The sequence below is a fragment of the Hipposideros armiger genome, unplaced genomic scaffold, assembly GCF_001890085.2.
Source record: "Hipposideros armiger isolate ML-2016 unplaced genomic scaffold, ASM189008v1 scaffold_21, whole genome shotgun sequence".
In the NCBI taxonomy this organism is placed as follows: Eukaryota; Metazoa; Chordata; class Mammalia; order Chiroptera; family Hipposideridae; genus Hipposideros; species Hipposideros armiger.
The window spans coordinates 4,662,162-4,688,031 of NW_017731371.1; the positions used below are offsets into that span (position 1 = coordinate 4,662,162).

General features: G+C 42.4%; 1 protein-coding gene and 1 long non-coding RNA gene across 5 annotated transcripts in view; one reads left to right on the forward strand and one right to left on the reverse strand.

The window, feature by feature from the left end:
• The window catches only part of LOC109379082 (uncharacterized), a 13,028-nt gene extending 7,814 nt beyond the window's left edge, over positions 1 to 5,214 (forward strand). The window contains exons 2-3 of the long non-coding RNA XR_002123107.1: positions 463 to 603; positions 4,801 to 5,214. This is a non-coding gene — a long non-coding RNA (uncharacterized LOC109379082). The remainder of the gene's footprint in view (positions 1 to 462; positions 604 to 4,800) is intronic.
• The window catches only part of MARCHF3 (membrane associated ring-CH-type finger 3), a 172,384-nt gene that overhangs the window by 109,513 nt on the left and 37,001 nt on the right, over positions 1 to 25,870 (reverse strand). The gene's annotated exons all lie outside the window — the stretch shown is intronic.

Genomic DNA, 25,870 nt, shown 5'->3' on the forward strand with positions numbered 1-25,870 from the left:
TTCCCCTTGGCGCCCCCTTCACCTCTGGGCACCTTAGCCCCTTGCCCTCACAACTCTGCCCTGACTGCGCCTGTGTGCAGCTCCCTCTTCTGGAACTCCCTCTTCTGGAAGCTCCGCTTCCACATCCTGTGTGGCCAACCCAGGGAGGACCTAATGGAGCAGGCCCCATGGATGGGCTTCAGGGGCTCCCAAATTCCTGGAATGTTATGAAAACTATTGTGGGTGTACGTTTTTCTAATTCAAATATCAATGGGATGGTCCACTCAATGTCAGGACCTCCGATTTAGAAGCCCGATGTGAAACTCCGCTAAAAAACGCTCCTATTTCCAAGGCCTAGCACAACGCTTGGCAAACATTTGGTACTTAAAAAATGAATAAATAAAAGCTCATAGTGATTGAGTATATATAGAGTACAGAAGACACGGAGGTGTTTATTATTATATTATGATCCGTATTTTACAGAGGAGGAAAATGAAGTCCTACGTGCCGATTCATGTTTGTACGACTCTAAACCCTGGATGTTAACGACTCTATAAATGATGTCAAATGAACGAATGCTGGATGAGATGACAGGTGGCGGTTACTAACACTGCCATCATGTAGGTAAGGAAACTGCGGTATCAGCATGGGGGTAGGGGAATTGCATCAGAAGCTCAGGTTACCTGTCTTCCGTTTAAGTGTGCTTTTCCTTATACATTCCCCATTTTGTTTGAAATAGTCTTCCTTCCTCATGAGTCATGGAAGTGAAATCCAGTCTCCTAAATTGCACTCATTTCACCTGGTTGCACAGTCAGGGCTCTGGCATGTATATACTAATCTTGTTCATCGGTGGATCAAATTTCACACCGGCAGGGACTGAGTCACCACAGACATTTGCAAGAAAAGCAAAATCTTCCCTCTTCTGGGCTCCTTATCTTGTCGGGGGTCCCAAACCCAATGCCCACAGGAACTAATAGGTAATGGAAGCGATACAACAGGTCTGGGTGGGAATTGGGGCAACCAGGAAGTGAGTCCCATCCAGTCTGAGGGCAGAGCTGCCCCTTGGCCTCACCACATCATTATCGCTTGAGAATGTGGGCCCAGGATGACCAGATCTTCAGAATTTTAAGAGAAACCAGAAATGTAGATTTTATGTGGAATTTCCTAACAAAACATTCAAATATTTTTAAAAACACAGTCCAAGCCAAATAAAACACATCCTCGATGGCTGGGTGGGCCTATGGACTACCAGGCTGCAAACTCAATTTTTGTTTGGGAAACATCACACTTGTCTTCTGGCCCAGTCAGGCAGATGACGCGTACAGAGGGCAGGTGAACTTCATGTTTTCAGTTTTGCTGCTTGTCAGCATCTTTACTGAAAGGTTTGGTGAGGGAAGCGGTTGATAGAGGCTAAAACTGCTTTTCGACTATCAGTGGATTTGAAATAAGCTCTCCATGGCCCAAAACTGAAAATCAAGAACAGGTGGTAACAGTTCTGTGTGACTGTCTCCCTTAAGCTACCAGTGAAGCTTCGTGGGGCACTAAGAATTGTTCTTGTGTGCACTGACACATGACTTCAGCATTCTTCAGGCTGGTTGTTAGCATGCAGTGCTCTGCTGCATCAGCAGAAAAATCCACACCCTGCCGCATGTCTTCTTGCAATGCGTGTGCTTCTGCAGGGCAGCAAATCATCTCCGGCAGTGAACGAACGACTGCTTGCTTCCAGCACTACGAGTTTGGATAGTCGCTGTTCAGAGAGGGAGAAAAGCTTCTCAGAAGAATGGACCCTCTCCTAATAAGGGGACCCTACTTCGCCTTTTACTCTGTCAAGCAAGGCTACGCAAACCCCCGAATAAATCTGGATCCATTTGGGGATCAACTACTCGGGCACTGGAGCAACGGGGGCCTCCGCTTGCTTCCTGGATGGCACAGCCTCTGAGGCTTTGATGGAGGAAGCCATGCAACAGCCGAACTTAGAAGACGAAACTCAAGACCTTTAAGAATTAGTTCCCGCTCCAGATCTACGCATGGTATTTGGAAAGAACTTCCTTGAGCCTTCTTTTCTTTAAACACATTAGTGAAATGGGTGCAGAATATTAATGTACTTTGCAAGGCTTGGGAAATAAGGCTAAAAACACTGTGTACTCTTCTAACTGAAGTTGTTGTATAAGTGAATGAGTGGAGAAATCTCTGTCTGTGCTTGCCCTTAATTTTCCTCCTACCACTCCAGCATATTGAGTATTTTCCAACCTTTTTTCTTTCAACAACGACAAAAGAAAATGTCACATCAGAGAGCTAAACCAACAGTAACATAGTCCTAAAGTGTGGACAATAACAAATATTACATTTGGAGTGACCTGAGTTCTTCACTGGTTACCAGGCATGCTCATTTTAATTTTATAAGGAGGACACATTACTTGACTACTATGGTAGTTAGAATCCATACGCTGAAGTATTCTCAAGGCTTTTCATGAAATACTTAAGTCTGTCTCCAAATAGCACTTTCTACTTTTGTTAACCCTTTCCTTTCCTTTCTTGTCAACTTGATAGGCTGTGCCTTTCTAGGTTTCGGGTTACCTCAGGTTTTTCAATACCCACTTCCAACATGCTATAAGGACAACTCGATGATCGCTGTCCAAACATTTGTACTTTTCAGGTTTAAAAATTGTGGACCGAGGTCAAATTCATATTTTAGTGCAAATCCCAAAGAAAGAACCTGTGTTCAATACTTTCTTTTCTATCACACTTTTAAAATCCCTAAATATATAAGAGCCTATATGTTAAACAAAGGCCAATTACGAATGGTGCTCACAGTGAACAAACAAGACAGCAAAGGATCAAGGACTTTTTCTCTCCTGCAAATAAATGCGGTTCTTTAAATAGAGAATCGAATTATTCTTAAATTGCTCCTCCCTCTCCTAATTCACAGGTTTGTGTTTCTTGCATGGACAGCTAAGGTAAACTGTAAAGGGGAGCTGAATAAAGAGGTGTGTGGTCTCTACCTAAGGAGCCAAAGTGCCCACGTATATGCGAGTTAAAGGTTGGACATAATTTGGAATTCATTTTTGGTTGGGGTTTTATTTTCAGTCAAGTAAATAATGACAATTTGAGCAGGATGTACATATACATCCTTATTTTTTCTTGAGATGTGAGTCACATGCCATACAATTCACCCATTTAAAGTGGGCTTTAGTATATTCATCGAGTTGTGAAAACATCACTATAATCATTTTAGAAGATATTCATCACCTCCCAAAGAAATTCCACACCCATCAGGAGTCACTCCCTACTCCTTTCTCCTTCAGCCCCTGGAAACCATTAACCTACTTTCTGTCTCCATGCATTTGCCTATTGCGGACATTTCATATAAATGGTATAATATAATATGTATGTTATACATGTACACATATATGTATATATGTGCGTGTGCGTGTGCGCATGCACACACGTTATCTGAATGCCCCAAAAGGACCTGGGCAGCACTGTTCTTGTTATTCACTTTCTCATGCTCTTCAGAAAGTTTGCCTCACATCTTGATGCGTTTGGGGAAAGACAAAGCACGTCCTTTGTCTCTCACCACAAATTTCCCTCGCCAGTAGGAATCTCCATGTCCGGTTCTTGTAACTCCTCAGACTCAGCGTGTACAGCATGGCCTCAGCATCGTCCCTCTCCAAGCACAATATTCCTGTTCATTTACTCCTTTTTGCTAATGTTGATGATAAGACCTCTGCCCACACTAGCATTAAAACCCAATCATTTTGCCTCCTTCGAGTCTAATGCACGCATCGCTGTGCAGGACGCCGGTCCTCCCTGCTCTGCCCCAGCTTCTCCCGCCTGCCCGCCTCTGCACTCTCAGTGACATCCCCGCCTGCATCGCTTGCAGCCTGCCTGCTCTGCTCTCTGCTCCAGTCCTTCCTGAACCGTGGCTGATCCCTAAGCAGAAGAAGGGTAGTGAACAACTCCGTCTTCAGGGCGGAGAGAGAGAAGCAAGCGCAGGGGGGCAGGCGGTTTTGTTCGGACCCCTGCTGGGCCCTGGGATGCCGAGGCAGGCTGTCCTCTGGGTACTGCTCTTCCCTAGGTGGCTGCGCCCCACCGGAAGAGCTTCTGACTCACCCCTTTTCCAAGTCCCTGGGTGACTCTACTGGGCAGGCTCCATCTAACAGGCTGCCCCAGTAGCATGGTGTTGGTAGGACAGGCAAGGGCTCGCGTGCCAGAAGACCTGGGTGCCGACCCTGGTCAGCCAGAGGATGGCTGTGATAAGGGGCATGTTAACCGTCTACCCTCAGTTTTATCATCTGTAACTAAGGGGCTGAATATCCTTTCCTCATGGAAACGCTCTGAGTACTAATTAAATCAGACAAGAAGTATAAAGTAGAATGCCTGGCACAAAGAAGGCCCTTGGAAAGTGGGGGATGGAGTGGGACACATACGCCTTCTTCTGACTTGTCTCTGTCACACTGTGAATATGACTGGGTGACAACCAAAGCCCCACATTACAGTGACTCCTTTGATGAAAGACAAAACGACTCAGCTGGGTGAGGGTACTGTGGACCTTACAAGTCACTAGTCCTGACTACAGTACACAACCGGGTCCTCACATTTTGTGCTGTTTTCATTCCTTAAAATGTGGGAAGGTGCCATGGTGCATGAAGGCAGTGTGGTGTGTGTGTGTGTGTGTGTGGGGGGGTCAGAGGTCAGGAGAGCTCAGTGAGGTGTGTGGAGAGGGGGAACCTGACTGTACACACACGGGTTTAGCTTGTTCCTGGCGCCCTGTTCCCACAGCCAGCTAAGCACTAATCCTATTTTTTTCTTCTCCCGCAGGCCCTTTGGATAGATTAAAGCGAGATACCCGGCAGCAGTGGGCTCTAAAATACTTTACAAAGTCTCGCTGATGATTCTTAACTGTGAAAAACAGCTCCTTGTGGAGTCAGCCAGGCACACCTTCATTATCTTCCCTCTGCAGCAGCAGCCTGGATTCAGACACACGTGGAGGAATCACGCAGCTGGATGGCGCCCAGGCCGCCCGGCAGCCCCCACAGGGCCCAGGAGGGAACCAGCTTTGCTTCCCAGGAGAGCTGCTTAGTTTTCAGTCATGGAGGGACAGATGATCCCTTCTGCGTGTTGGCCTCGGGACAGGAGGGAAGGGGTGGACAAGCAACCCGACAGGCCGGTGCTGCCTCCGTCCCTCTCTGAGGACAGGGATTAGGTCTCTGCCCGTGACCGGGCTTTCATGCCAGTCCGGGAGGCCACGGCCTAGTCACTTCCTCGGCTTGGGATTGTGTATCGGAGAGAGCAGTGAAGCAGCTCAGAGCTGCCTTAAGGCAGGGATCTAAATATGGCAGGGCTCGAATTCTCTCCTTTGGATATCAGCCAAGGCTATCGGAAGTGTCAGCGGGCCCAGAATGCAGACCTCGTGGGGAGCTGACTTTGGCCGGAATAGCACTTGAGTGGGCCTCAGATCCGCCCTCACGGCCAGCCTGATTTAGGACGAGGGTCAGTCCACTGTGGCTCGCAGGGCTGAGAAGCCAGGCCCCAGAAGCCAGGCCCCTCGGCTTTGTTTTCAGCTGTGCCCTGCTCATCTCAGACATCTCACGGGCGGCAAATCAGAGGGGCCCCGGGAGGCAAGGTGTCCTCTTCGAAGGAGCCTCCATCAAAGCAAAGACCCAAACCAAAGAAAGCACTGGAAACCTGCGTTCCTTTACTCTTTTCTTATCGCTTAACGCCCAGCCCCCTTTCTGTTTTTCATATTTCATAAAGGTTGGCTATTTTTTTCCAATTCTAACGTTTAAAAATTAACCAGAAAATGTAGAAACTGCTACCATAAGACTAAGAGAGATGTTATTAAAGCAGGGTTGAAACATGCTAAAACACACCTGCTCCTGAACTGCAGCTGATAGGACTAGGATGGGGGATGTGATAAAATGTTAGTGTGGGATCCTGCAATTTTAGGAAGTTGGGAGGAGGACACTTAGGCTGTGTCTGAAATGGTAAATAATTTGCCAAGGTCATGGACCTTACAGCTTCTGAATCTGCTTGATTCCAGGTCTTCTGACTCCCAATTCTGTCTATTTTGCATATGTTATAGCATGCTGTACATATCCTTGAGAGACATTAGACAAGGAGCACATTTCCATAAATCCTAGTACTGTTGGATATGCTTGCAATGGACTCACACTCAGGGCGTGTTCTATGAATGACGTAAACTATCTCTTTCTTTTATAAGAAGGTAAGTTTCCTTGGACAGTCAGTTCAACCCGCTGTGCCCTTGCTTGTTCTGTACCCACGGACCAGATAGACTCATGCATGAAACATGCTCCCAAGGCCAGGCGCTCTCCCAGCAAAAGTGTTCACTAATCAGAAACCACTGTGTATTTTCAAAAGCAGAGCCTCCTCACCACCACCGAAAATTCATCCATACAAAAACATCAAATTAAATCTACCGCATCATTCACTACTGGCAAGCAGGACTAAAGACAATGCCAGGATTCCTCAGGGCACAGGGATGCTGCCATTCCTCTGAATGACATGATTCCCTGAAAAGGGAATGTGCCACCCCTTACGGAAGGCAGTGGCTCCTGGATGGCCGGGTGCAGTGATGAGGGGCATGGGGTTGAGGAAAACTTCTGGTGATTCTCTATATTCAGAAAGAAGCTCTCAGATAAACCAAACTGGAAATAAATAAGACAGGAGCACCTCCATGCCAGGGCAGGCAGGGGTGTGTGGAAAGGAGTAGGGAAAGCCAAGCACAGCTCAGGTCCAGCCAAGGGGCAGCACACTGAGGAAGTGTGCAGGAGGCAAAGCCCAGCAGACTGGGGAAGGACAACAGGGGAACCAGACGGAAACAGGCTGCTGCCCCCGGACCTGCCCATCAGCCAGAGCCCAGAACCCAAGTCCAAACAGGAGCTGGTGGAAGTGAAGAGCCTCTGAGAACCAGCCATGCTTATTAGACATTCTTGGGTCACCAGTCTCCTTTAGGATCTGAGGAAAACTATAGAGCCACTCCTCAAGAAAATGCATTTATGTTCATGTTATTTCACCCTCCCCTTCTGGGGATTCGCACGTCCCCACAGCCAAGTCGGAGACTTGAGGTTATGAACCTCAGACCCAAAGGATGCTCCCGTGCTCTGGAAGAGGAGTGATAACAGGAAACACGTACTTGAAGGACTTGTTTAATCCTCGAACCCTTTGGCAACCTAAGTGGAATAATAGGAGCCCCGGCCTGAACCTGGCTGAATAATACATGATTTGCAGCAAAGATTAGTTAGGCACTTAGGCTGACAGTGTGTGGGTGAGTCCAATGGAAAGGTGTGGACTGGGAGGTCGGGAGAGGTCTCAGAGGCAGCCCTGAAAAAAAAAGAGGAATAAAGAAAAAGTAGGAAACCAAAGTTTTGGGAGGGTTTGGCAAGGAAACTGTCCCCCTATTCCCTCCAGGTGGTGGCCAGAGAAAGTTAATTCATAGCAATGATGGGGCCTTGCTTTGGGGGGACTATTCTTGGTTTTTTGTCACATGTGTTTTATATTAAATGAAGACACATGGTATTTCTTAAAACAAAAAGAAAATATGTACTTGTGAAGTGAGCCTGTATTCATATTGAAACAATGCCTTTTTAAAAAAACGAGATAGTGTTACTTTTTCATCTAGTCATTTAATTAAATCACAACTTGATTTTTGACAAGATATGTCTTGGGAGATATGGGGCGGAGGGAAGGGTTGCAGTTCTGCTTGCCAGTAGTGAATGATGCGGTAGATTTAATTTGATGTTTTTGTGTGGATGAATTTTCGATGGTGGTAAGGAGGCTCTGCTTTTGAAAATACACGGTGGTTTCTGATTAGTGAACACTTTTGCTGGGAGAGCGCCTGGCCTTGGGAGCATGTTTCATGCATGAGTCTATCTGGTCCGTGGGTACAGAACAAGCAAGGGCATAGCGGGTTGGACTGACTGTCCAAGGGAACTTACCTTCTTATAAAAGAAAGAGATAGTTTACGTCATTCACAGAACACGCCCTGAGTGTGAGTCCATCATTAGCATACCCAACGGTACTAGGATTTATGGATATATGCTCATTGTCTAATATCCCTCAGGGATATGTGCAGATGCTATAACATATGCAAAATAAAGAGACAGAATTGGGAGTCAGAAGACCTGGAATCAAGCAGATTCAGAAGCTGTAAGGTCCATGACCTTGGCAAATTATTTACCATTTCAGACAGAGCCCCAATGTCCTACTTGTAAAATGAGACTAAAAATGCCTGCTACCTCCCTACCCCACAAGCAGCATTGAATTGGAGCAGTGAATGAGATATCAGAAATTAAAGCATGTGAAATGTCTAATGTGCCATATTAAATTATGCTATTATAGAAAGCTAAAGAATTTTTGGAAAATGTAAACATATTTAAAAATAATTTTTGAGTGTTGACTTTGGACAAAGCACTGTCCTAGGTATTGTGAATTACAGACGTGAATAAGCCCTTGAAAGAGCTTTGCTTATGATTTTAAAAATTAAAATAAGAAAGTTAAGGGTCAGATTACAAAGTTGTGAATTCATATTTTGAAAAATTTTCAAATATTTCAAAGTTGAATGGACTTATAGCCAAACAAATAGGCAAATAATTTCATTTAGATAGGTCAGATTACATAAAATGAATATTTGAAAAATTCTAAGTAAATACAATGCAATAGGTACCTAAGCATTAACACTGGCAAATCTGTCTAGAGTAATATGTAACGCAAATACATTTGAGCTGAATCACGTGATACTTTGTCTTCTTAATCTCAGTAGGACCGCTGACCTCTGCTGACATGCCAATGTTTAGCAGGGGCACTTGCATGAGCAGTCAGGCTCTCTTTAACAAATAAACTTTGGTTTGTACTAGTAGAAGATAGTGGAATAAGTACAAGCATTTGTCTCCCTAGAATCTAATGAAATGATACTAAATGGGGGAAGGACATAAGAGTGAGGCCACATGATGGGGAAGGAACATCAGGAGAAGAAGAAAGATTTCAACGCATTTCTGGAGGTCAAGGACAAGATGGCCAAAAGAATAGAGTGGATGATGGTTACTTTTATGTGGCAACTTGGGTAGGCTATGGTGCCGTTGTTTGGGCAGACGCTAGTTTAGATATTGCTGTGGAGGTATTTTATAGATGTGATTAACATTTATGATCATTTGACTTTAAGTGAAAGGGACTACCCTCCATAATTAGGGTGGAAGATATGGGGGCTTATCTAGTCAGTTGAAGGCTTTAAGAGCAAAAACTGAGGTTTCCCAGAGAAGAAGATATAGGAGAAAACTTTAGGAAAGTGAGAGGGTGGGGAGTGAGTTGCCTGGCAAGGTACCATTAAGATCCAGGCTCACCGGGCAGCTGCAACAGAAACTGGGATTTTAAAGCGGGTGAAAAAGAGAGGGTCACTGAAGTCTGCCTGAGGTGCACTGGGCGTGCGGGCGCCCTTCATTCCCCTCCCCGTCCCCTCCCTGCCTTCTGTCCACGCACGGTGCCAAAATTTTACTGGTGGGCAAACTATTGAGGATTCTTTATAAAGAAATTTTAAAACTGCCTGGAAATTGTACTATATGTAAGACATTAATATTAGGGGAAATTGGATAAGGGATATACAGAAACTATTATTTTTGTAACTTCTCTAAGTCTAAAATTAGTTCAAAATGAAAGGTTAAAAAAACAAAAACTAACAACTGTCTGGTAAGAACCAGGAGGGCTAGAGTACTGTCAACACCCTAGAATAAAGCCCTCCTTTCCGGCATTTGGAGGCACCTGCCCCCACAACCACAGAAACTCCTGAAGAAAATCTAGCCTCTTCTCAGTGTTGATCCTCCTGTGAAACTACCACGAGACAAGCTCCCCACAGCATCAATGGCCCATGAAGCCTTCCAATTCAGCACTGAACAGGAAATCAGACCCACATACATAAGAGCAGGGAAAACCCACACCAAGTATTAAGAAAAATCAACTCAGCCTTTGTTCTTAAATGTAAGTGGATAACCAAAGTTCACCACTTAGATTTAAATACAAATCTGAAGCCCCAAAGAGAAAAGCCCAGGAATTTAAACAGGACACCTGACTCCTGAAGAAACAGTTCAGAAAATTTTAAAGAGGCCTCAAGCTGCATTTCCGCAGGGTTTATTAATATTTTCAAGTAACTGACTGGAGAGTCAAGATGTACTATATAAACAGATGGAACATAAAATAGAGGTTAAAACTATTATTTTAAGGTACAAATGTTATCAATAGAATAATTAAAAGTAACCATCAATTTAGGAAGGGAGAAGGGTAATGGAAGTGAATGAATAGCAAAGAGTCAACAGGCAATTGACATGATGAATCAAAAAAACAGTGTAAAATTATTGTTAAACGTCAAGTGAGCACCCATTACCAAAGAGCCGTGCTGTTCTGGGAAGGGCCTGGAGCGCGGGAGGGGAGCAGGGCTTCTCGATATGAGCATCTGTGTGCTATTTTATTTTTTAATTATACATGTATCATTTTCACAAAAACTTAAAAGGAGAAAAAGAAAAAAAAAATCCCAAAATATTCTTTCATGGGTGAAAGAGATTTTTTTTTAATGTAAGTAACTCCCACTGACATCATCAACACACTTCACTGAAGAAGAGAAAAGCCTATAATAATAGGAATAAAGGGGAACAAATTCAAATGCATACTTAGAGGCGCAAGCAGCAAGACAATTTGGAAATTCCTGAACTGTTCTTTGTCAGAAAGCAAAGAAAGTTAAAAAAACAAAAAAAACTTTAGTAACTGCACTGTACACCTGAAGCTGATGTTGTATAATGTTGTATGTCAACTATAAGTGAATATATATATATATATATATATATATATATATATATATATATATATATATATATATATATATATATATTATATATATATATATATATATATATATATATATATAGTCATGGGACATGGAGTGTAGTGTGGGAGTGGAGTCAAGGGAATTGTAATAGATATGTATGATATGGGGGGGAAGTGGGGTGGCAGATTGGGGGAGGGGGGTTGTCACTTAGAGGGGTTAAAAGTGTAACTATTGCACTGTGTTGTACAGCTGAAACTAATTCTAAAAAATGTGTATTTCATAATAAAAAATAATTAAAAGGAAAACAAACAAACAAACAAACAAACAAACAAAAAACTTTAGTAAGTCCTCCCACCCTAGACACTGGATCCTGTCAGTGTACGAGTGCCAGTCACTGTAGATTTAAGTGTAGAAATGGACAAAATGTACAGATCTGTCTTGACGTCTTTCCTTGGCTGGGAAGTGAGATTTGTGGAGTGTTCAGTACTATTGTTACTTAGAAAACCGTAAATTGTAACACACGTAGAGGAAAGGAATGTTTTACTGATAGCACCAGTGTGGATATATTAACAACAATACTTAAAGCACATCAATGATAATTATGAACAGCTTCCTATCATACTGTGCTCTGATCCTTGGTGGTATTCTGCAACAATAGCAACTTGCCTTATTAAGAATGAAATTTAGCAGCATGACTACTTCGATTATTGCATTTTCTTCTCCCTGCATTCATTATTGCTGTATTCTTCTCCTTGGCAAATGTGTTCTTGGCCTGGTAAAATGTCTAGCTTTGTGAACTCACCCTATGCCTAGCAAGCAAGCGTCCCCAAAGGTATTTCCATGTGCTTACTGCCTCTAGGAATTGATGTGTAAGGCCTGCCAATGGGTCTTCTTCAGGCCACATGAAATATACGAAGCTGAGCAATTCACTCGAGCTGGAAATGCAGGCAGCTTTGGGCAAACAATTTACCAGACAATAAAAGGGGAAGCCATCCTGTGGGTTTAGTTAATGCTGAGTGAACCATCACAAAACCGCTGTGTGCCACAGGGTATGAGATAAAATCAAAACCTGCGATTGTGCCCTGCTCCCCACAGCCCCAGCTTCTCTTCTGGGCTCACATTTTGATAGCTCAGCTCTAAAAAGTACACCTGCAGTCAAATCTGTAGCCGGAAACAGAACAAACTTCTTCCTCTTGATACCACAGGTATCATATTTATTGGTCTTTACTACTGCGTCCAAATTGGCATCCGTAAGAATGTTAAATCAGCCCGAAACACAAGACCGCCCTAACAATGCTGCCAAGTCTTCCAAGGCACCTCTGAGGACGCGTGCTCAGGGAAGGAAGCCAGGGGAGCTCGTGCTCTGCGGCCAATAAGCAGGCAGTGAATGGCCATTCCCCTGAAGCAAAATCATACAGAAAAGAACTTTCCATTTGCTTTCCCATCTCCTGTCTAGTTTGTTAAAGTGGAGTTGTAAGTAAAATATAAAAACCCCATTGAGTTTAGTGTCCTTGGTTGAAAGTTTTCCTTAGTCACGATCATTCAGTTAGTTCGTACTTAAACACTGTGAGTAACCAGTTCTTGGAGGTTACTGGCCGAATTTCCTGGTCAAGGTGCTTGTTGATACAGTTACCACAGAACTCTGAAGGTTACAAAGGGCATCAGAGGCCCACAAGTCACCGATCTTTTTTTTTCCTTCTTGATTTCGATACCCAGCTGAATCTACAGCAGACTACCACGACCCACAACAGGCTGGAGGAAGATGAGGCCTCCAACCCAAACAGCCTCTCAACTGATCTTCCGTTGAGTACAAAGGTGCTGACTCAGCAATAGTCAGAAGGCCTAACAGGTACATCTCTCCTGAATTAGGGCTGAGGTTCAAGACTGGGTGTACGGGTCAAATCCACATTCCACTGTTTCAACCGTAGGGAATCTACATGATAAAGAGCCTTCTGAGCAAAGTATCGCCAATCATCAGAATATGAAAGCATTTATTTGAGGAGCTAAAAGGAACCTGTTATTAGGCAATTGAGAATTTGAATAAAACTTGGACATATCACCCTTAAAAGATGAACCCTATGCAGGTTCCCAATATTTAAAATTATCAGATGCCATCAACACCATGACACTGATAGTTGCCTCAAGGGCCTGGGAAATGACTTTGTGGCGCAGTAGATTTTCTGAACTTATCTACAAAGCTGCTCTAATCTCCTCTGAATATCAGAGCATGGTCTTGCCAAGCAGCCAAACACTCACTTAACTCATTTTCAGGCAGGAAAAAACAATGTTCTACATATAAACAAAGAACATAACCTATTGAGGTGGGGTGTGCATCTCTACTCCATCCTTTCCTTTCCTCTCAATGCGCCCACAGCCTGAAATGATCTAAAGTGGTGTAAATGTGACCTCAATCTTAGACCTTTCTCAATGTGTATTATAGGAATGCAAAATAGAACCGCCACTTTGAAAAATGATTCAGCAGTTTCAGCTAAGAACTAAACATACACCTGTCATACACCCCAGCAATCCCATGCTTAAATATTTATGTAAGAAAAATAAAAACATGTTCACACAAAAAATGGTATGTGAATGCTTATAGTGACTTTATATATAATGACACAAACCTGGAAACAACCCAAATGTGCTTCAACTGGTGAAGACGTAAACTGTAGTACATCATATAATGGAATACTACTCAGCAATAAAAAGGAACTAACTACTGATCTACGCAACAAAATGGACGGATCTCAAATGCATTATGCTCTGTGAAAGAAACCAGACTCAAAAGGGTACGTTCCATATGATTCCACTTATATAACATCCTGGAAAGGCAAAACTGTAAGGTCAGAAAACAGGTCAGTAGTGGCCAGGGGCTGGGGGTGGAAGGAAGAGTTGACTTTCAAGGGCATGAGAGAATTTTGGAGGTGATGGCACTGTTCAACATTTTGATTGTGCTGGTAGTTACACAACTTTATGCATTTGTTAAAATGCACAGTGGTGTACACTGAAAAAAGGTGAATTTTATGCTATGTAAGTTATACCTCAATAAACGCAACTTGAGTACAAAATCTCAGCATAAAATGTGCAATGGTCAAAAAAGGCAGACTTCAAAACAGCTGGTTACTTTCCCCCTACATCAGGACCTGGAGGCCTTGTCCCAAGCTGGGTCTGATAGCACTCAGAAGCCAGGCAGTCAGTTACTCTTGGGCACATAGTTTAAATAAAGCACTAATAAGCAAATCAATAGTACTGACATGCCAGCATACTACCGCGTGGGGTTCCTCGTTTAGGATGTTTTCAAGCCTGTACTTCCGACAATCTGACATTAAGGTGCTGTTTATTTTGCAGGGTGCTGCATGTGTTCCTACCTTGCTTTGGTGAGAGTTCCAACTGCCTGTGTGTCACTGTTTTCACAATCGTTGGAGTCAAATTATTTTAGACTGAGAACTCAAGTCTGCCGTGTGTATTGTTTTGTTTTCTACGAGGAAGCAAATTAATCTTTATTACTCCAACTGGACATAACACAGGGAAAAGGAACTTCCTTAATTCAGTGACATTTTTATAGATTACTTGTACAGAATTATTCTTGCAAGAAAAACGTTCACATCCTGGACATTCAAAGGTTGTTTAATTTTCCACTGGATGCAATGACTATAATATACTGTCTCCATTTTGAATGGCTGTGATTTGACACTAGGCTCTATTTCCCACTATCCTTCTCCCAACAAAAACATTTACTGAGAATGCACTCTATGGGAATAATGCTAAGGGAAGACAGAATGAGAAACTCAAAGGTCCCCGCTTTCGGCAGCCTTCTACCGCTACTCAAATCCCTCCAACGGAAGGCAACGTGTGATGTGCGGTAAACGAGGCATACATACAGTGGGAAAGCAGCAAGGGGGAGGGGAAACGAATGATCTGGAAAGGTGGAATTTAAGCTGGGTCCTTGAAGCATGAAGCTGTGGGACAGCAACCATTTGTGGCTGAAGAGCTACTTTGCATAAAGGGCCTTGCAAGTGCACATCTGTTTAAATCAGTTATCAGCTGGTATCCTGGAGCTTGCAAACCATGGGTATTTTATTTTCTTTTCTGAATTTCATTGTCTTCGGGCCTCAGGCCACTCCAATTCTGTAAAGAGTCTCAGTGCTCCCCATTCTCTCAAACACTAAGGCTTCACATATTTAACACTCCTGCAGGGATTATGAAGAGTCAAATTCAGAAAAAAACAACAGGCAAGGGAGAAGAGAGCACACAGGAGGCAGGCTGTAAGGGCACTTGCTACTCTCCAGCGGGTATGGGTCCAGGATGTTTAGTCCCTTTGGGAAGTGGCATTAGCAAAACATGAATGCAGGTGAGAGAACCTTTAGTGCAGCATTATCATTACCAATAAGAAAATGGAAATCATCTAAATATTCATCAACAGGTAACTGCTTAAATCAATAGTTGATTATTTACACAATGGGATACTATATAGGGCCGGTAAGGAAAAAAAAATACAATGTGAATAGAAAGATCTTTAAGATAAATTACTTAAAATTATTTAAAAATCATGCAGCAGGGTATGTACAATAGGTTCCCATTTATGTTTGCATATGGACACCAACTTCTAGAAGAATACATAAAAATTATTAACACTGGTTACATCTGGGGAGTAGAAATGAAGGGTAAGAGACTGATTTACTTTTCAATTTATACCCTTCTGTAACTGAGTTTATTTTACCACTTGTGCATATGATGATGATCATCATCACATAAAGTACTAAAGAATACTTATAATACTTCCGGGGGCTGACGTAAAACTTACTGTGAGGACCAGTAGCTAATGTTGTAAAAGGGACAATAGGTTTAGTTAATTTAATTTGGAAGTTTAATTTAACAACTATTAAACAGTTTAATTTAATAAATGGTGACTGGATATCTATTGTCCCAATCCTTGAAGAGCTAACTTAACAACAGAGTGCAATGGCAAGCTAAGACAAAGAGAAAGACAGCAGACATGATGTGAACATGTGGGAAAGCCAGGCAGAGAAGACTTCCTGGTGGGGGCGAGCGTTAGGGCTTGGACTGGTGCAGCACAAGCACAGAAAGGGCATGAAAAAATGAAAAAACAGAATGAGAAAACAATATGGTGAGCCCTTCACTTGACAAATAGACATTGGCCTTTTCTCAATTCTGTTTCAGGACCAATTAGTACTGGAAGCAAGGAAGAATTCCCAAATATGAAAATTCTAACCCCTCTCAGTCACAAAGGGGATACCTTTCCACCCAAGACGTTGAAAACAAAAGCGATGTGGACCAAGAACCATGAACTAGACTCAATAATGAGAACACACCAAGGACCCCTCCACTACCTGCACCACATGCATGCCTGAGTGTGTACACATGCACTTTATTTTTTATTTTATTTTATTTTTAGCTGACCCATCCTGCTACCTGTTGGCAGCTCAGCGGCAGCTCAGCTCGGGCCGGGCATCAAACCACTGTTGCTCAGAGCTCGCACTCTTGCACAAGCTCTTAACCAACTGAGCCACTCGGCTGGCCCTACACATGCACTTTAAAACAAATTTTGGTCTCCTTTTCTTTGTCAGAGGTAGAAAGCTTCGCCACATAATATTCAAAATATTATTTGAATAATATTTGATTAGAGCAGCCAGCCTCCCTTTTAAGGCGTTTTTCTTTATCAATGTATTTGCTTAGTGCTCTATCCTAAGAATCTACTTGAGAAAACACTGTCCTCTTTTTGCAAGTGTGGGATCGGAGTCAGAGGAGACTCCCCTCCCTAATCAATAGGCCTGCTCTCTCTCGCCATCACTGGTACCCAATGTGAAAAGGCCAGGGGCCTCAGGGCAGTCTTTCCTATAGATTCAGATCCTGTTTCTAATAGCAACAGTAGAATAAGCTATTGGTTTATTTTTCTAAATACCAGTTTACCCAAGATGACTGGATACCTTATTTTTTTGGGTAAGATTATCCTTTTTTCACCTCTTTCTCTCTCTCTCTCTCTCTCTCTCTCTCTCTCTCTCTCTCTCTCTCTCTCTCAATTATGTTAGATCAGCAATAATTGTCTGTGTCTATCTAGTATATCTGGTCAACCTAGGCTTGCCAGCTACTATTCTGGGGGAATTAACCATTTGTGTTATAGTATCAATATAACAAAGGAACACGGCCAGTTATTTTAGAAAATAATCATAATCAATAATTGGCTGATTGTTTATTACTAGGAAAAAATAGTGAAGCACTGTTATGACAGAAACCCATTGGAGGCTATTGGTAATCTAAGAACAACTGAGAAAATATTAAGAGAAAAAAATAATACTCTACTTCTCAAAACTCTCCTGGTTAGGATCATACAATAATCTCTTCAATGGTGGGAAACAATACACGGGGAGTCTTAGGTCTAGGTGGATTTTTTTCATTTTATTTTGTGTCGGTCACAAAGTAAATGAGGAAACTTCATGTGCAAGGGGGAGGGGGAACCGTGGCAGTGCAGAAGCAGCAGCTTGCAAGTGGCCCATGTGGCAGCCAGGGAGCCAGGAGTCACCCAGGCCTGGCTGCTGATCACCAACAGAAAGTGCTGACTGACAGCAGACCAGAGTTCTGCCCTCGTGGCTAAGAATAATGCATAAAGTTCCTGCTCCTTTTTCAAGCCACTCCATGGCTTTTCTCACCTTGGAGAATGTGCTCCAGCTTGGATCGGGGTGAAACCAGAGCAGCCACACAGGATGGGCACTGGGGCACATACCAACACGCTTGATTCTTGACTTGGCTCTCAGCAAACCCAGTGCAAACACTCAGCATTCCATAGCTGAGGCCACACACGGAAGCCATCAGGTGCAGATGGCCACAAATGTACTTTCTCACACGGGGGAGAACAGGTGTGGAGATGAGGTGGGAGAAGGTTAAGAACAGGATGGGGAAAGGGGAGACTCACAGATGCTTTAAAATCCATGCCAGGAGGACAACTCACAGGCAATTCTGTGACTATCCACCTGAGAAAAGCCATCGTTTACACAAAAGTCTCATTTGTTCCCCTGCATCACTCCCTCCTTGCCAATTCCCAGGCTATGCCAAAACAAATTGAAAAGCTATAAAGATTTGTGGTTAAAAGAACAAACTCTAAAATATTTGTGGATATTACCTATAGGGGCCCCAAAGTGATGGACTAAAGTGAAAAAACTAAGAACTAGAAGATATATTACCACATGCCACAGGGCACCAGAAGGAAAGTAAGTATACATGGCAAAAACCAGAGAGAGGCTTCCAGAAAGTTCCCTCTCAGTAACACTTCTCAAGGAGAACTAGCCTATTGAATTTTCCACATAATTGCTTTTCAGGTCTGTCTCCCAAATAATCCCTCAGTGAATATCTAAGTCAGCAAAACAACAGAAATTTTTATATTGATCCTATAATACTGGCGGGTCTGTGAGCTAGAGGTCTCAGTTGGGGCAAACACATAAAATATTGCCAATAAGGATACGTTTTTATCTAATGGAGATGATGCAGAAAATGAGCCCATTTTCTTTCTTTTTCCAGATGGCAGACTTTTTTTTTCCTTATACAATGCCCATTTTTATGGCACTTATACCCAGGCCAGCTTTCAATTGAGCCCATTAGTGTCAGCCTCCTGGTCAGCCTGCACCTTGGGGACATGGAGTCTATTTACAGGGCTAAGTCCTGGGTGACTTGACCTGGATCCTGGGCCTTCAAGCTCCAGGCTTCTTACAGGCTCCTCTGTCGCTGACTTTCAGATGTGACCCTCACTGTTCTATTCCCAGGCATAAATCTGCCTCACCGCCATCACAGCTTCTGCCCGTCCAGTCACCTTGCAGTAATGTCTCCGAGCTGATTCAGTCCCTGGTACTCTGGCACCTGGCCACTTCAAGAGGGCAGGAACCCCTCCAGGAGAGATGTATTTTCAAAACATGCAATTTGTTTCTAGACGGTCAACTTCTCTGTACATCAAATATACGATCTAACTTATCTGTTCAACAAACATACCAAATGCCTATTATTGTAAGGCTGGTAAGTGTTGAAGGTACAGCAAATAGGCACCGCCCTCACCCTCCAAGAGCTTACCTACTGCTAATGCACCACACTGAGGAGACATCAGCTCACTCCACCGAAGCATGTGTATTAGGGAACCAAAGCAATATAATAACAATGCCTTAGTCATTCTAAACGTTATAGTTTTCACAGGACTACTACATATATTTTAATGTGAATGATCTTAATTCAAATTCTCACTAGTGATTGAAAGAGATCCTTAACATCATTTAGCCAGCTTTATTTGTGCTATTTCTACTGCCCTCCTCTGTAGCATACCTCCCTCATTAACCTCCCAGTCCCCCAAACCTAGGAGGCGTCATGTTTCCACTCCATTCCTTATCCCACATAGTCAATTCATTATCAAGTCCTGTTTGTTCTGACACTTTGAAATTATACATTTCTTTGCATCCCCACGGCTATCACCTTACCCAAGCCATCATATCTCACCTGAATTACTGCAGTAACCCCCTAATTGGTTGCCTTGCTTCCACTTTTGTCCAGGTACAATCTGTTCTCCATGTAACAGCCAGTGATCAGCGTCCCCACAGCACACAAGTAAGTCAAGGTGAATTAGGTCTCAGCAACCTTCATTAGGCCTAGAACGCTGGGAAGTGATATAACATGAAGGAGGATGAGGAATAACTTGGACTTGGCAGTGTCAGTGACCTCATAGCATCACTCCTCTTTGAAAAGGCAAGACTGAATTATTTTATATAAGGCTCAAGGAAGACAGCTGTAGTCATTTGGATGCATGCCACTTAGAGACACACTACAGAATGGACACTACACATAGTGACACATTCCAGAGGATATGGAATGAGAAACAGAGAAAGACCAAGGATGAACTGAGTCGACATAGTGAAGAATGACATGGCACAAAAGGATTTAAAGAATGAAGCTGGGAAACCAACGATACCCAGCTACCAGAAAGATGTCGACCCTATCACAAGTGACGAAACCAGTTAAGAATTCCATCCACACAGCAAGGCTTTGACGGGAAAAGGTCTCACATTATCTCAGCCCTGATACCATCTGTCTGGTGATTATCAGAAGACTGAGCAATAGAGATGCGGGTTATATTTAAAATGCGTATTGGTTTTCAAGTTTCTTCCCCACCTCTCATTTTAAGTCGATACAACCGGCATAGTTTTGTGACTATGAAAGATGTACTGCCTGTCACTGTTCTTGGTGTCTCTTTCATTGAAAATAAACTGATGTATTTCGAAGGGCAGAGAAACTTACAAGTATAAAAAAGTCCTAAAGGGAAGAGATGGGCCCAGAGATGATGGAAAACAATTGTACCAGCCCCAAACTGAAGTCAATGGTTACCATACACAGTCACAGTTGGTTGGTTTGTCCACTTTCTGTACCAATTTTAAAGCGATTAGTTATTTTGGCCTTCCAGTGCTGCACTGGCACTAAGACCAGGACACGAGAGTTTAAATGGTCAACAGCCATTTCCCAGAGCCTGGACACCCTGTCTCAGGTGAAACAACATCACTGCAGAGTGTTTAGGAGGTGGTCAGGCCCATTAGCATCCCTTTGGCATTGTTAACACAAACAGAATCCAACCCCTTCTCTTATCACATTTCAGGATGAGACAGCCCCTTGCTACTCATATAAGCCCAGTTCCTTTCATAAATCAGACGTTACTGGGGGTTTAAGACAAAATTAATTCTAATGAACCAATGCTTAGCTATTCCCACAATGCTGCCAGGAAACTCTGCCTGGAGGGAGTGACCAATAACTAGAGTAGAGAGAAGACGGCAGAGCACAGGCTGCAAGTCCCATCGCATGGAGCAACTTGAGGATGGAGATTCTGCCTTATTTCTCTTTAGCCCAAGCACCTCGCAGGTGCCCAGCACTCACTAAATGCCTGCTGAACTGAACCGACAGGTGTAAAAAAAAAAAGAAAAAAGAAGGAAATCCCAGCATGGAAGCTTGGTGAGTGGGATGGTGAGGAAACAAGAAAAATAGTAAGAGTTTGGGGGTATCAGAGGAGTGAAGAACTCTGGTAGGAAATGAGTGCAGAGAAAGAAAAATGACAAAAATTTACAAAAAAATGAGTGGAGAACCAAATGCCAAAAGAGGATCCCACAAAAACATCCCGTTCCCACACAGGTGTGCATGCGTGCGCACACACACGTGCACACAAACACATCAACACCAACGGGGAACTAGAACTCCAGACGGACTGAAGGGCAGGGGGGTTATGGGAGGCGCCCTGTTTGTTCCTGCTCCCAGGGCAGGGGGGCAGCTGAGGGAGGCTGGGGCAGCTGGCGGGGTGAACCCCAACTGGAGGAGGCACGCAGGCACGTGGCAAAGCAGCCATGGCACTTTTCTTTGTTCCACAGGAACATAATGGATGAGCCTTCTTCATTAATTCCGAAGGAGATCCCTTCTAGTCCTATCTCCTAATAGAACCCAAAATTTCCCTGACAATTCACCTTGTTCTTATCATCTATATAAAACAGTGAACGAGCTGCACTCTATAAATAGGTTTGCAGAACTGGGCTGTGCCTTTTGTAAACATGAAAGTGGAAATGGCCCTGACACAGATCAATAATGCTTGCCTATTTCCCTGTGCTGCTCTGTTTATTTTTAGCTCCGACACAGAGCCCAATATTTGTAATAAAAACTATATCACCTTCAAGAATATTACCAACTAATGACCTAGGCAGAAAAAAAAATTTACATTTACTTTATTCATATCAGCCCCTTTTTTTATAGGAATAAATTCAGACTCGGCAGGAATTTGTTCTACTACCTCATTACATCGATTCAGGCCTTTGGGGAAGGAGATCATGAAGCTTATAAAATTCCATACCTCCTTTATTACTCCCTGTTTTCTTCCATTTGCCAATTTATCTAAGAGTTCAGTTCTCTAGTCCACAGGCAAAGTGCATGTCAGCGCACAGAAACCCAAAGAGAGTGCTCTGGGCTGCTTAGAAATAGGAAAAGGGATATGATCCCCTGCCTCACCCGCCTTTACTTGTACATCAACATTCAGCGCATGAAGGAAACACAGCTGCAAACCCCAGTGAGGAGCACCCTGAGGTTCAGCACCATACAAGGAGCATCAGAAAAAGCACTGGAAGGTGAAGAAACTGGGACTCGATTCTCTACAAGGATGGCCTTACCCACTTTGCATTTCCAGTGGGGTTCAGCATAATCCCTCACACAGACAGTGTCATTTAATGCCGGTCAAAAAAACAAGTTTCACTTACACATAAATCGTGCTGTGGTTATGTGTCACTCACTGGAGTCCCCAGTGAGCTTGTGAACTCCTTGGGAGTCCAGATAGAGTTCCATCCCCCTGTTTGCATCCTCAGAAACCAAACCAAAGCCTAGTACGACGTACGCTCAGGAAGTCCTGATGGAAAGGTCAGATTATGTCACAGATTATGTCACCGTGTGACCCTGGATATGTCCTATAACTCCTTAGGGCATTCGCATCCTCTTCCAGGGGAGTTCATGGAGTCCACGACAACCACTACCAGTGGGCTTGTGATCGTTGGAAAATTCTGGGCAAATTTTATTTGGTGGAATGTGTGCCTAATTTTTCTGAGAAGAGGGTACATATCTTATTATTTCAGAGAATCTGACTGTTCCCTTCCCTCCTCCCGCCCCCCGGTAAAGTTTAAACATCTTTGGCAGCAGTCTCCAAAGTTATTGGATCCTGAATCACAACACTAAAAAGTTTTTGAAGATGCATGTCATGCTCATGTCCTAGGTATGCACACAGGTCCTATATCAGGTACATGACAAAACAAACATCAGAATGACAGAAGCATAAGATAAATACAAAATAAACAATACTTTAAATATTCATTTTCTTTAAATACATCTAAGAATACAAACCCCTTTTATCTTACTAAATATTCATTATTTTTATTAAGAGTAATGTGATTGAATGCTTCAGGTTTGAAAATCTAGATTTAATTTGTGATATGTTAATTTGAAGGTCTAGTTCTAAGTTCAATTTATTTCATATAGCTTGGTCTTAATGGCTGTCACAGTTTTAAGCAATGAAATCACTTATAATGTAAACATTTCCAAATACTTTTTCACAATGTTTTATTTCAAGAGTTTCTTTAAAATTCAGTTATTTTCTTACTTATTCTTAAAATGACAACTTTATCTTGAAAGGACAAATTAATCATGCTTCCTTCTTTTTAAATGACCTCTAGGTAGCACGCTACTGAAGTTGCTTGCTATCATAGAAATAGTTAACGAATTTGGAACCCTTTTCTTTTGCACAAAGAAAAATGAACATAACTCATCTGTAAGTCTGACAACTCTGAATTCAGTCATTTTCAACAACATAAACAGCAAACCTCGGTGAGGTACAAAAGATTTTCATGGTCCCTTCTCAACTTAATACAAAATATTGTATGGCTTCTACTATGCTGTATACTTGTATTAAAGGTCTGTTTTTATAAAATTAACTACAAAATAACATCTTGCAGCATTTTGTGTACCTCTGGTTTCAACATCTGGACGGCACTACCTTGTTTATGAATAATGATGCAGTGAAATGAATTTATCTCTTCTAACCTTACCCTAGAATCCTTCTCTAGGAAACAGATGCTTCTTACGAGGAAACACTGCTCAGTTTTTTTTCCCCTAAAACACATTCATAAACACTGTGAATGAATCTCATTCACTAGTGGCTCACCAAAAAGAAGCACTCAGTGTATTTCATCAGGGAAACAGATATGAACAAATACAATAGGTTAGAGCCAACAACTTACAAATGTCACACAAGTCTTTTGCTCTCCATGAGTTGTTTTAATACAGTATTTGTTTCTTCAAGATTGCAGTAATATCTTCAATAATATTTTCAACAGCATTTTCTGACAAAGAAACTCATTTTAGATAGATAGCTTTCAACATTATTATCTTATCTGGCCTTGTATTTGGTGAAAGAACACGTGTTTCCTAAAGATATGTAGCTTTTTAACACAAGATATGTCTTTTTCACACAAGTTGGGAACTTCACGAGGCTTCAAAACACTCTTTAGATCAGTGAAATTTTATAAAGTTTAGTAGGTAAATTTAAACATTGGATTAAAAAAATTACAGAGCTTATTCTCCATATTTTTAAAATCATGGTACCTTCATTATTTTCCTTAGGAAATTTCTCAAGGCAAAGAATCCACTTCCTTCATGACAGTAGATGTAAATACTTATTTCAGTTAGTCATCTTGATAGCTTTGAGATTCGGGGGCTAACTTCTCATCAGAACTGATTGTATTGATATTGTTCTTAACTCATAAGTTGACTAACAAAGAGCTTGTCCTAGAATCAAGTGTCAACTCCTTCATTTTCACACGTTCCCTTGTGTTTGCTTGCATATAAGTGGTATTTTCAAGCCACATTTTGTTTTTGTTTCTGCAAGAATCTTTTTAAGCTACTTCTCTTTTTTTTCTGTTTTTCTTTTCCCTTGGCTGAGAACTAGTTTAACTGAAACTAATTAATATTCTGCAAATTCACTTAACTGGACACATGCAAATACAATGCAACATGCTATAGAAAAGGGAGGGGGCCAGAGTCAACCCCAGCTTGTGGAGGGAAACCTACTTCTCCCTCAGAACACAGGGCCTTCTGACCTAAAGAACAAGGGAGGGTACAAATGTCAATTCATATATAAAATTTAATTTTTCTTATTTCTGGGATATTAAAAATGAACAGTTTCTAGTATTTTCTCCCCACACCCCAGTGGTTTATCGTGCAAACTCCACTTTGGAAACCCTGATCTGGATAATCTCTAGCATCATTTCCGACTCAAAAATAAAAATTAATGGGTGTTCTCCTAGAAGGGCACCGGCTCTCGTTGTTTGACTCCTCAAAGAACTCCTGGATAATCTCTACACTTCTGTTTCCGGGGAGCTCCAGGGAAACCCTCCATCCAGAAGCCCACTGAGTGAGGGATGAAGGCAGGGGACCTGGGTGAGTTTTCTGCTGTCCCCTAGAAGAGAGTGTGGTTGACTCTGTCCAGAAGAACTGGGGAAGGTTGACAAGTCTCTGTCTCCATGTTAGCCTATAGTCACATCACCCTCAAATGGAGTGGCAGTTTTCGGCCTCAACAGACATTCAGACATGTGATTGTGAGGTGTTGCAAAATTATTCATCACACACAAGTTTCACTTGGAAGCCCTGACAGCTGCAAGTGGGAGGGTCACGTGTTTTCTTCTGGGCAGTTCTAGTTTGTGTGGGAAGAAGAAACAAATTGTATTCTCTTACGTGGAAGGGAAGCATTTTCTAAATTTAGAGTCACTTATCACCTGGATTATTTCTTTGAACACGGTTTTCTACATTTGCCACACTGAGGAGCAAAGAAATCCAGGGTGCTCAAATGCAGTCAGCGTCACAAAGTCATAAACCAGGCAGTGGGCCAGATGACCCAGTCCAGTGACCAAAGCCTATTTCAAGAGTCTGAAAGGACAGTCATAAACATCTAGGAGAAATTATGTGCATAGCAGCAATTTCTGGTTCCCATAAGTCAATTCTGTTAAGGCACTAACTTACAACAACGTAGGTAGATTTTAAAATAAAGACAAGACCAAAAGATTATCTCCATAATCTGTCCAGTCCAATTTCCTCCATGAAAACTAGTTTCTCTCCTGTTTTTGGAAAACTTCTAAAAAGAAGATTCCAAAGCCTCCAATTCCTTTCCGAGGTCAACAACTCTCAAAACCAGAGTCCTTCATAAAAGCTAAGGGTAACTCACCCTTAGGAGTTTAACTTGATTGGGTTTGAGGAAAGGGAAGTGTAGAAAATATAGATGCCATTCAATATTTCTTTGGAAAAAAGTTTTGTTAACAAAAAAAAAGACAAGAAAAATTATCCAATTAAGTTGTCTTCTGTACTTTAGAGATTCCACCAACATTATCTATCATCAAGAGAGACTAAAGATAAAAAGGGGCTATTGGCACTTCAATTAAAATTATAATACCCTTTTCATTAGGTTTTTTTTTTTCAGGCCTTTGGGGAAGGAGATCATGAAGCTTA